Source organism: Brachionichthys hirsutus, chromosome 11 (assembly GCF_040956055.1).
Source record: "Brachionichthys hirsutus isolate HB-005 chromosome 11, CSIRO-AGI_Bhir_v1, whole genome shotgun sequence".
Classification (NCBI taxonomy): Eukaryota; Metazoa; Chordata; class Actinopteri; order Lophiiformes; family Brachionichthyidae; genus Brachionichthys; species Brachionichthys hirsutus.
Genome location: NC_090907.1, coordinates 10,502,101 through 10,514,490, shown reverse-complemented (window position 1 = coordinate 10,514,490; position 12,390 = coordinate 10,502,101).

The window sequence follows — 12,390 nt, the reverse complement described above, 5'->3', positions numbered from 1 at the left end:
ATTTCTGTCTGTTTTTAATACAGTACAACAACAAACAGTTTTAGACAGTAACAGGATGTTTACAGCATTAACAAGAAACAAAATGGCTAAAATTACAAGCTACTTGATGGATGGAAGCATTAAAGAACGCCGTTTGTTTTTAAGAGTTGATCACTCTGTGATTCTGAAGCTCGTCTTTTTCAATGACTGCAAGACTGTGAGGTATTTTCTGACCCGTTGTTTGACGCAGCCAGGAATGCAACCGACGCAGTGAAACCGACACAGTGCAACCAACGTAGTGCACTAAAGGACCTTTCACATGAGCATCTGCTTACAGGCACCGTTAGGGCAACTTGGGTAGAACCTTCAGAGAGGGAAACATGTCTGAATCAAGGAGGTTGTGCACAGACAATATATCTTTGGGAGAAGATCCAGCCTCTGTTTTCAGGTCACCAGAACCTCCTCTGTTTTCAGGTCACCAGAACCTCCTCTGTTTCTGTCCACCAGAACCTCCTCTGTTTTCAGGCTGGAGTGTTTTGAGAGTTCATTTAATTGTGATACTCAAGAGGTTCTCACATTTAGGCCTGCATGCTGGATGCATTTAGTAGCTCTGCATCTACTGCAGAATCTGAACTCAAGCTCGCCAGCCATCCTACCCACACAAGGGAAAAGTAACTCTCTTGTCTGAGCTGTTCTATTCAGTGCGTGAACCTGCAGGTTCATCCAGGTTCTGCAGGTCTCTGCACCTGATTCAGGGAGGCTGTGGGCGTGGCACAGGGCTGTGGTTCTCTCATACAGTTCCAAATGCATCTGTGCGTTTCCCTTAAGTGTGTCACACACTAACTAAATGTTCCTACCAGCAGTGATAAACTTACTTTCTTTAAAAACATTCTTATATCCATTCTTCATCCATCCGTTTACGTTCTTCTCCTAAAGCTCTTCTATTATGCTCCTTGTGCGTCAAACACGCTGCAGGGACCGACACTTAGCGCGGTCACAGGGAAAACGTGGACTGGAGTTTCAGTGATGTGGGCATTCTCTATAGGAACAGGTGGAACGGGTTCTTTACCTTACGTCATGAAGTGAGGGGAAACAGATTCATGATCGGATTTAAGTCAATAATGACAGGTTGCATTTTTTTAAACATATATTCTGGCGGTTTTAATAGAATGTCACCATTTTTTGGTCACTGAACAAAACAAAACAAAACAAAACAAAAACAATTTTTTATAAAACAACCCAAAATTATTTAGGGGGGCTTAAGAATATTTTAGGGGGGCTGAAGCCCCCCTAAAATAGGCCTAACGACGCCACTGACCAGCACCCCAAAAAGTCACTCCCAAAAGTGGAAGTGGTCACAAAAACTCTCATGTATCTAAAATCAGAAACAGAATCAGAATTTGTTTATTGCCATTGTAAATGAGGGTTCACAGACTAGGGTTTTTTCTTGGTGAAGTCATGCAACATGTAACAGTAATGACAAAATACAAAAAACATATAACTACAGACACATCACAAAGACTACAGACACATCACAAAAACAGCAGTGCAAAGAGAACAGTGCAAGTTACCGGTTGTGAAATGTTCATGAGTCTTACAGCCGAGGGGAAGAAGCTGTTCTTGTGGCGGGAGGCTCTGCTGAGCCTTCTTGATGGGGGAGCTGATGGCCGGCTCCCACTTGAGGTCCTGGGTGATGGTGGTGCCCAGGAAGCAGAAAGAGTCCACGATGGAGATGGGGGGTAGGGGAGTCTGTGAGGGCGAGGGGGGACGGTGGGGCTGTGACTTTTCTGAAGTCCACGATCATCTCCACTGTCTTCTGGCTGTTCAGCTCCAGGTTGTTGCTGCTACACCAGGACACCAGTCGGTCCACCTCCAGCCTATAGGCAGACTCATCAGACGATCCTGGGCTGTGTGGGCATAGCAAAGCCGTGAACCGAGTCAGGAGAGAAATAGGAGGATGAGTGGGGCTGGAAAACCACATTTACATTAGTGGGGGCCTCATAACTCTGCTGGAACTGCAGCATAATGGCTACATTCCCACAATAGGCCATAAAGTATCTAACAGCCGCTCCTTCAAAATGATGTAGGACAATGGGCAACCAAATGTCTCCCCATTATTTATTTATTTATTTCACTGTGCAGTGTGCCTGTGTGTGAGAACGCTCATCAAGTCAGTCAGATAATTAATTCATATTTTAAATGTCATGATGATGGGAACCACTTGACAAGAAGACCAAAGACTGTCTGGGGGATGATTAAAAACTCCCAGCATCACTGGGCAATCTAACCCCTCCACACACACACACACACACACGAACTCCACAGACACCAGACAACCCAGAGCTCAAACTTAATTCTTATTACGGGGTGTTTCCGTCGCCCCTCCTAACATCCGCTGCCATGTGCCCCCCCCTGCAGCCACAGTGGGGGACCTTTCCCATGAATCTATCATTCTTCCAATCTCTGTACTCTCTTCTACTTGTTCCGCTCCTACGACGTCCTCCAGTGGATGTGTTGCTGTCTGATTATCTGGTGTCCTTACCTGCTTGAAGACCAGAGAGAAAGATGATAGGAGAATAGGATAGAATAGAGAGAAGAGGATATAGAAACCGGATCAGTATGTTAATAATGGACAGTATAAGGCTTATACTGTCGCAGTTATTGTTGCAGGTCAGCAGAGTAAAGTGGTCTTCATCACCGACCTGCCAAACACACTTCATGAACCATGAATACTTGTTACCTGATCGCCAGGATTATCGTTAAACCAAGTAAAGGTACAGGTTAAATGGTTAGAAAATCAAACCCTGCTTTAACGCGATGCGTCCTTTTGATTTCAAGCAGCTGCAGCCGGCGCTACAACTGAACCTCGTCAGGAGGATGTCTTCAGGCCGGCACTCAAAGACCACACCTTACATGTCATACAAAAACCTTTGATAACTTGTAAAGTGAATCAGGTGATCAGATGTGCAAATCACCATTATCGAGAGTTTAAGGCAAAAAAGAATAAAGATTGAGGAAATGGTTTCATCAAATGAGCACAAGTAAGTCAAAGTTCAAATGCAGGGCTGTCTGAGCACAGCGTGGCTCGATTCCGTGCGTTCGCTAACACGGACCTGATGTAGAGCACAAGAGCCGTCCTGCAGCCCAGAGGAATCGTGTTACGGCTTCATGATGAAGGCGTTCAAGCGTAAAGTTCTGAAAGAATTAGGTTGATTACCTTTGGAAATAAAATGTTAATATAAATGGCAAAATATGGTGTGTCTGTTATAAATTCCTTAGGTATTCATTCGTGTATTTATTGTAGATTGTGACATGGGTTACATTCGCGAGTGGGAACTAGTCCTTCTGCTACCCCTCCACCCCCCAGGACCACTGAAAGTTCTTAGATTAATTATCTTAATGTAAACATTCAATAAATAATTTATTTATGAATGTATTTTTTGTGTGTTCAGTCCACGTTTGATGAATATATGGATTGTTTTATTGTTCTTTAGCTGTAGGGTAGATCTGCAGCTAAAGAACACACACAGACACAGACACACACATTTGTGGAAATGTTCGAACAAACTATGGTTTGTTCCCCTCGTAACGCTACACCTGTCTGGTCAGAACACACAGCTGCCCAGAGCCAATTGCACCATGCAAATGAGGACTGTTGTGAAGGTGGGGGGCTAGATAGAGAGAGAGGTGTTGTCAGAAAGACATGTTTCTGTATTAGAGTTGTATAGTCTTTGTTTTAAGGGCTGTCTGGAGGACTAGATGAAAACTACCCCTCCATCCCCTAAAGAAATGGGACACACTACCAATACGAGACCACAAAGCAGATGAGTAGAGCGTGATGGGGGGGGGCATCTGGAATACTGCTGCTCAAACTGCCCCGTGATCAGAGGATGTATGGACACTTATAATGATATGAAATTATAGTATAATTTCCAAGCATCTTGCTCAATACTGTAAAAGCTCTGGTGGATTTTGCTGCTTTTATATGACATCATATCAGGTGTGTTTATGCTTCACCTTAAAGATGGGTCATTACCTCCATCAAGGAGTTTATGTTTGTCTGTCTGTTAGCAAGATAACCGGAAAGGTTACGGACGATCTTGATGATATTTTCAGGAAATGTTGGGAATGTTACCAGGAACAGGTGATTACATTTTGGTGATGATCCAGAAGAGATTCTGGATCAGTTTGAAATGTTCGTTAACATTTCAAACTTTGATTATTGACTGATGTTTATGGAACTTGACACAGTCATGTAGGTGGGGGGGGGGGGGGTTCTATCTTACTGCTGATCGGATCCAGAATGAAGTCAGGAAAATATATTAAATTAAACATTTTAATTTTAACATTGACTTGATGATCCAGATCCCTGGACGGTGTAAATCCAAGGGGAATGAGCTGCTTGGCGGAGGTATGTGCTCTCCAAATTATTTTCTCGTTCTACATGTGAGCTGCTTCTTCATGTAGTAATACTGCATTTTCAGAGAGCTAGTAGATATAGCCAAAACGTAGCAAATGGAACCTAATCAACAGAAGTGTGTGTGTGTGTGTGTGGGGGGGGGGGGGGGGGGCATCGTAGCTGGGGGTTCAAGCAAAGCCTGACGACTGTGTACGGACACAGAATGTGTAAGATCCACAGCTGGCTGTGGGCTCAGCCCGAAATGGCCAAACATATTATTCCTGGAGCAGCTTCACTCGCTGCGAGAGGAAGGACAAGCAGCTTGTTTTATTTGCTACACGTCCAAACCTGAAAGCAGCCCAGTGATATTTCCATTCACGCTTTACGCTCTTCATCCAATGTGTGGGCAGAGCTCAGCCACACTGAGGCGCGTCGGCGTGCCTCATCCTGCTGCTTCACTGTCATTTACTCTTCCTCTTCCTCACTGTGGGTGCATTTTAATTTATGTCCGGCATAGGAATCACTCAACACAGCCCAGTGTCTGCAGTGCAGTAGATAGCTGTTAATGAGAAGAGGCCCCCCTCTCTTTATCTTTTTTTCTTCTGCCCCCATTATCTGGGTGCAGTCTATAAGCGTACAGTTACCTCCCCAGGTCCGATAATGCCCCAAAAGGCACCCAGCAATGATGAGCTTTCAATACAATGCCACTATCAGGAGAGCAGGCCTCTGGTTTAAAAAAGAGATGGATGCAGTCACACAGGCAGGGGGGGCCAGCTCGCTCTGAATATCCTGCACATTTACAACGGCGGCCCCCATCAAAACACGGCTCCTCACGCGCCTGATTCTCTGTCTCTGCCGGCTGCAGCAGTTTCTTATCTCACCGCCTCGTCCCTCTTCTTCCGAGGAGATAACAGTAATTCTTCGCCATGCTGTACCCCCCCCCCCTCTCTCTCCACCTCACCAGCCTCACAGACACAGACACATGAACATACACATCCCACAGTGTGTCCGTGTCCCATCAAGCTTTCCAGTGCCGGCACGTACTGAAACACAACCCACACACACACACACACACAGACACACGCACACACAAACAAGCTCTTACACCCCCTTCCCCAGTCCAACACAGAAAGAGACGCTGGCAATGTCTTTCTGCTCAGTGAAGATAAAGGGTTAAGACTGCACTCGGACAGCCCTTCTTTGTGAGGCTGGGGTGATGAGAGTTGGGGGGGGGGGGGGGTTATGGAGGAAAAAATCAAGTACTCAAGTACAGATTATTTTATCAGTTGTACAGCGTATTTTGTATGGCTTCTTATTCTTTGTGCTCTTGGTCTATCTCTTTTTTCTTTCTCTCTCGCTATATATAAACATATACTGTATATATATTTATATATATATGGAGAAAAGATATGTGTATATATATATATATATATATTCTCTTTCTTTTTTGACTGTGGTTGAAGCCCAGAGTGTTGCAGCCAGATAAAAGAATTAGTGGTTGCACACAGGGAGGCGGGCGCTAAGTACAGCGGCGAATTAGAATGTCTATCTCTGTCGCTCTCGGCTCATCCGCTCCAGCTAGCCGTGCTTCGCACTCGTAAACAATTTAATCTTTTCACTACATTTTGGAAAAGAGGGAAGAAGGAATGAATGTGAGAGGGAGAGAATGGGGGGGGGGACAAATGGGGAGGAGTTGTGGATATTTGCCCCACCTCTCAGCGACCTCTCCTATTAAACAAGAAACCTGACGCAAATGCTTGTAAGGTGCTTGAAGATTGAATCAGCTCACTTTCATTTTCCTCCCTTCGCCGTCCTTCTTTTGGGGCCCTTCTCTTCCTCTTCTTTTTTCATGGCGTCCTATTCATCCTCCACCCCCCACCCCCCCCCCCGGTCTTTTGCTTCTCTCCGCCGTTTTGAAATTGAAGATGTGTAGAGGCTTGGGCTTTGGGGCCAGAGTCTATTTTGGAGCTATAATAAAATTCATAGCCTGACACACGCACACACACACGCACACACACACACACACACACACCCCTGGTCAAGGGAATCACACTGCAGTATATAGTGGTCTCTTGCTGTATTACCTTTAAACCATCTTTCATATGTGCGGCGCTTCAGCAGCCGCACCATATTTTGTAACACTCCAACAGTGTACTGTCTTTATTCATAGTAAACTATCAATTCACTGCAACTACATACTTCAAAGTCAGCTGTGGGGATAGACTGTAGCTAAGGTGAGGAGAATTATGGGGGGTGCCAGCACACACACTCAATAATGTTGATTAATTGGCCTTCGTGTGGCAGGGCGCCGACGCTCCTGCAGCTTAAAAGGCATTTTGCTGCCATACTTGTGGCACTATTTGTATTTTGCCACTCCAACAGCTGAAGCAGCAGAAATAAACTCTAAATTATTAGACTATATATTGTAAATTATTGATGGATGGGGCCAGAAGCAGTACTAGGAATGGATACTTTATCAAGTTTGCTACTTGCATTTGAGAAATCAGGTCGACAACAAACAAACAGGTCATATTCAACTAAATAACAGTTTCCTTACTGAAGCAAAGCCATTCCCTTTTTTGCGTATACTTTTTTAAGACAAATTGTTTTTATTCATCTTATTAATATATGAGATTTTGTTGTTTATTCACACTATTGTTTTTCCTCTCACTTTTTTTGCACATCTGTCCAATGTGAACTATGACCTGCCGGGGTTCTTATCGTCTCTTTGGGGGGGACTCATGCCGGTTTGTTCCTGACCTCTACCCTCTGGTGAGGGTGAGGAAGTAATGCTCACCGTTTTACTGTCAGCACATGCAGATCTTCGGCACGGTGCTCTAACATTTCTCCTTGGTGGCAGCACATTTGCATCCCTCCGGTGGCGATGCATGTCCACTCTTGTCCACTCTTGTCCTCTCTGCTTCCACACCACACATCGGGAGACATAAAATCATTTCTGTTAAAAGTACATTTTTCATTAACGCATTGTTCAGTAATTTATTGCAGGGACAAATTGTAGTTCACCTTCATTAGTATGATCATTCGTATATATTTCAAGTTCATTTTCAAGGTGGGCCAGCCTCAACCTGTCTTTTGAGGATGATGATGTTATGATGGATGGAGTTATCCATAAAGGGGAGGCAGAAGTGAGGAGGAGGCATTTCTGTCCAGCATCCTGCAGAAGCTGCAGCCGTGGAGGAAGCAGCTCCACCAGGCTGCACAACAGTCAGCGCGAGCAGCGACCACTGAGGGCATCACCTTGTCCACCATGGTGCATCTCAGCCAAGGACATTACTCGACAGTACTGGATGTCCTACACAATGAAGGACATATGGAAAGTTGCACAACAACAAATTCCCATTTGTGTGTTTTGTCGCAACACCTACAGTCTAGGTTTCATCCCATAACCACAACAACGATTGAATGACCTCAGTCGCTTCTAAACTAAATGGAGACATGTTTTGAAATATAAAATACAATCCGGCAACATTACAAATTTCTAGAAGCTTCAAGATCCAAATTAATTTGATCAGACATTTCTGTTGAAAGGGACAAGCTGCACACATGTCCTGCATCTTTATGGGAATGCTGCCATGATGTTTTAGTGTAATGTGTCAAACATGTTTCAGAGACTGAGACACGTCACCTGGGCTCCATTACAAGGCGCTGAGTCATCACGCCTGCTTAAACTATTCTCTAATGAGTCCTGGATTCCCGACGGCGGTTACCAGATTGTGCCGATAGGATTAACCGAGTGGAGCGGAATGTTGTGACAAACGGCAACACACGAGGCTCGCGTTGGTAACGGATATGCTAATGTAGTTAGCATTTACCACGCTGGAATAAGAGCGCAGCCAGGACTGTCCTCGCACGGGTAACAGTTCAAATGCTCCAAGTGTGTGTCCTCGGTGGGCATGAGTGTACATGCAAGGAGGGAGGGGCGGGGGGGTGGAGGCGATGGCGGGGATGAAGATAGGGATCAGACGGCGGCAAAGCAAGCCCTGAGCACCCTGGGTAAGGAGATAACACCCTCATTTGAATGCACAATGACACACACACACACACAATGAGCTGGAAACCTAGAGCCATGAGTGTCTGGACACACGCACACACACACACACACACACACACACAATGAGCTGGAAACCTAGAGCCATGAGTGTCTGGACACACGCAGACATGCACACACGCACACACAGAGAGAAGAGTTCTTCACACATTCTGCAGAATAGGATGTTTGTTAGGCATATCTAAGCATAAGGAGAGGCAGCAACTATGACTCTTCTCAAGATGACAAAAAATGACAAGGTCATAATTAGTAATTAGTAGGGGTGGGACGAGACACAAATTCCACGAGACGAGACATCTCGCGAGATTGAGTTCACGAGATCGAGGCGAGACAAGACTTAAAATAAATTTTAATAATATTACATGACAAGTATTGAATATATATTTTCTTTTATAGAGCAGACAACATTAACAATGTAAATTGTAAATGTAAAGTACAGCTGTTTACATAAAGAGGAGAGTAACTTTTGATACAGGCTCATTCTTTAAATTCTGCTGCAATAACAGCAGAGATGTTTTCTTGAACGCAATGGTTTAACAAAATAAAATGCTTTCTTTTTAAGTGTTAAGAACAAATGCCACACACATTGGTGGATCGCTCCTGACAAATACTCTGAGTGCAACCTCATCTTTATTACTGTTACATGTTGCACACTTCACCGTTCAGAGGTGTTTTTTGCTGGCATGTTTCAGTTCAGCTTCTTATGGTAGTTCAACAAATGTCTTTGCATGTAGCTCCTGTTAGCTCCGCTATATGACATTATCCTTTTGCAGTGTTTACAGACTGTCTGTGTCTTGTTTGCTAATATTTTATCGTCCTTTTCTTCCACTGGAAAACCAAAATGTTGGGGATTTAAAATGTTTAAAATGTTGAAGCATCCTGGATCTCTCCTGCATACTCCGTCGCATTTCTTACTCGCACTTGACTGCAACAAGTCTGTGTCATATGCAAGCATGCAGATAAGGAGGGCACTTATAGCGCGCTGTTGCCCCTTAGTGGTGGTGGTGGTGTTGGGGGAAGGGGGGTTATTTCACAACTCAACAGTATACTATATATACTGAATGCGACCAAGTAAAAAAAAAGTTAACTAAATATCATTTAACGCAAGGACGAGAAATCTCGCAGCATTTTGATCTCTCAGTTTGACTTCTGCACTCATTCATTTGTGACTTGCTGGACATATATCTCTCTCTTTGTCAGTAACAGACACAAATCTTCAATCAACCAATTATAAATGCAGAAAAAACGAAAACGCCACCCTGAGGCAGACAAACCCGACTGGGTCCGAGAGCGCCAAGCGCCGAGTAGCGCAGACCTAGAGAGAGAGAGAGAGAGAAGCAGGAGGTGAAGAGTCAACAGCTACAAGAAGGCAGCCAGCTAAATGTACAGCCTTGCTTGGAAATAAAAAAATTGCACTTGCAATTGAAATAGGAATTTATTTCCATTCGCTGTTATAGTTATATTTGCTGCTAGGATTGAAATGTCTTCTGAAAACGCAGACATTAACATTTGCACCAAATTTCATGACAGTTTATCCAAAAGCTGCTGTAAAACTTCAGCCTGAGGGGGTCATGCTATATTCTGTCATACAGCCTGTTTTATATTCCACCGGCTCCAGTTAAATATCTTCTTCTGCTCAGGAGTGTTTTCACAGGAGAAAATGGACAGCCAATTGATGCGACCCGGTCTGTTGGAACCCGTAAGCCCAGTTCCACTCTGAGGGCATCGTCCCATTTTGGTGCCTCCACGCCAGGACTTAACGTTCCTCCACTGTCATCCAACGCAGCATGTGGAAATTAGAACAACCGCACAGTGTGATCTATTTAACAAAGCCAGAGAGTCCCAAGAGGATTGGGTCAGGCGTGAGTGCTGGGTCACACACACACACACACACACACACACACACACTTTTCATCATGGCAGAGAGAAAGGTTTTGTTCCTAAAATTGAAAGACTTGTCATTTCATGTTAGGCGTTGGTTAAAGAGGCTTTATGGCAGGGAGGCTTTGTGTGCGTGTCGTGGATGCTAAAGGGAAGGCTTTGCATGGTGGCACGTCGGATGTTATGTACAAGGGGCATGACGAGACCTCGGGATGTGATTAGCTGGGATGAGACGATGCTAACAAGAGCGAACCTTGGCTGGAGCCAGCAGAGAAGAAGCTACATCACCGATGTGCTGGAGGGTACCGGGGCAGAGCAAATGTTCATGTGAAACAAAAGTCTTAAATCCAGTGCATCCGTTTTCACTTTAGGTTTGGTTAAGATAGAGTTTAGATCCAATGTTGATACAAACATTTTGAGCTGACTGAGTTAAAATGGTTCTGAATAAATAAGATCTACAAGTTTCATTTCCAAAAAGATTACTTGAAAAAAAGGATTCTAACTGGAAAACTTTCTAGTTTTCTAGTTACAATTTGAAAAAACAAATTCAGTTATAATTTTGTAAATTAGTGAGAGAGCGGTGCATCATGGGTAACAGACAGCATGTTTACTGTCATATATTTACTTTTCCTTATTTTCCTAATTTCTTCTCCACTTCTTCCACATAGCTCCCTTCAAGCACCCCGACCCCAACTTCTGTTCTCTCCCTCCCCATGTCTCTCTTGATTCCTCCCCCTCAGCCTCTCTCCTCCTTTCCATTATTCCTCGTCGTCTCTCTTTCTCTCTGAGCTGTTGCTGTGGGCCGCAGTGAGATTCAGGTCAGAGACGGAGAGGCGAAGATAATTTGATTCCAGCCCCCCCACATACACCCGCTGCCCAGACATGTAGAGGGTGACAAATTTTCTTTTTTTTGGTGGGGGGTCGCTAAGGAGGAGGAATGGCAACAATAAGGAAAAAAATCACTTCAGTGCCAGTCCCAGCATCTTATCATTTTGGGTCTGGTTCAGACACAAACATGGGAGATGGAAATCATGAGGACTCATAAATAGATATTGTGCATTAATAGAAATAAAGTCAATTGAGAAGTCATCAATAAATGAATAGTAATATATATATATATAGTCATCCATCCATCCATCCATTTTCAGCCGATTATCCGGGGCCGGGTCGTAGGGGCAGCAGCCTAAGCAGGGAAGTCCAGACTTCCCTCTCCCCGGCCACTTCTTCCAGCTCTTCCGGGGGGGATCCCGAGGCATTCCCAGGCCAGCCAATGGACATAGTCTCTCCAGCGTGTCCTCGATCTTCCCCATGGTCTCCTCCATGTGGGATGTGCCCTGAACACCTCACCAGCGAGGCGTCCGGGAGGCATCCTGAATAGATGCCCGAGCCACCTCATCCGGCTCCTCTCAAGGCGGAGGAACAGCGGCTCCCGGGTGACCGAGCTTCTCACCCTATCTCTAAGGGAGAGCCCAGCCACCCTACGGAGGAAGCTCATTTCAGCCGCTTGTACCTGCGATCTTGTTCTTTCTGTCGCTATCCAAAGCTCATGACCACAGATGAGGGTAGGAACGAAGATCGACCGGTAAATCAAGAGCTTTGCCTTTCGGCTTCACCGTGACGGATCTGTGCAGAGTCCGCATTACTGCAGACGCTGCACCGATCCGCCTGTCAATCTCCCGCTCCATCCTTCCCTCACTCGTGAACAAGACCCTGTGGTACTTGAACTCCTCCACATGTGAACTTGTTGGGCAAACTCCCATGCACCCTCAAAGACCCTGCCGAGGGTGTAGAGCTGGTCCACAGTTCCACGGCCAGGACGAAGACCACATTGCACCTCCTGAATCTCACTATTCGACTATCTAGCGGACCCTCCTCTCCAGTACCCCTGAATAGACCTTAACGGGGAGGCTGAGTAGCGTGATCCCTCGATAGTTGGAGCACATTCTTATAAAGAGGAACCGCCACGCCTTTGCCAATCCAAAGGCACTGCCCCCTATGTCCATGCAATGTTGCAGAGTCGAATCAACCATAACAGCCCTACAACATCTAGGGCCTTAAGCAA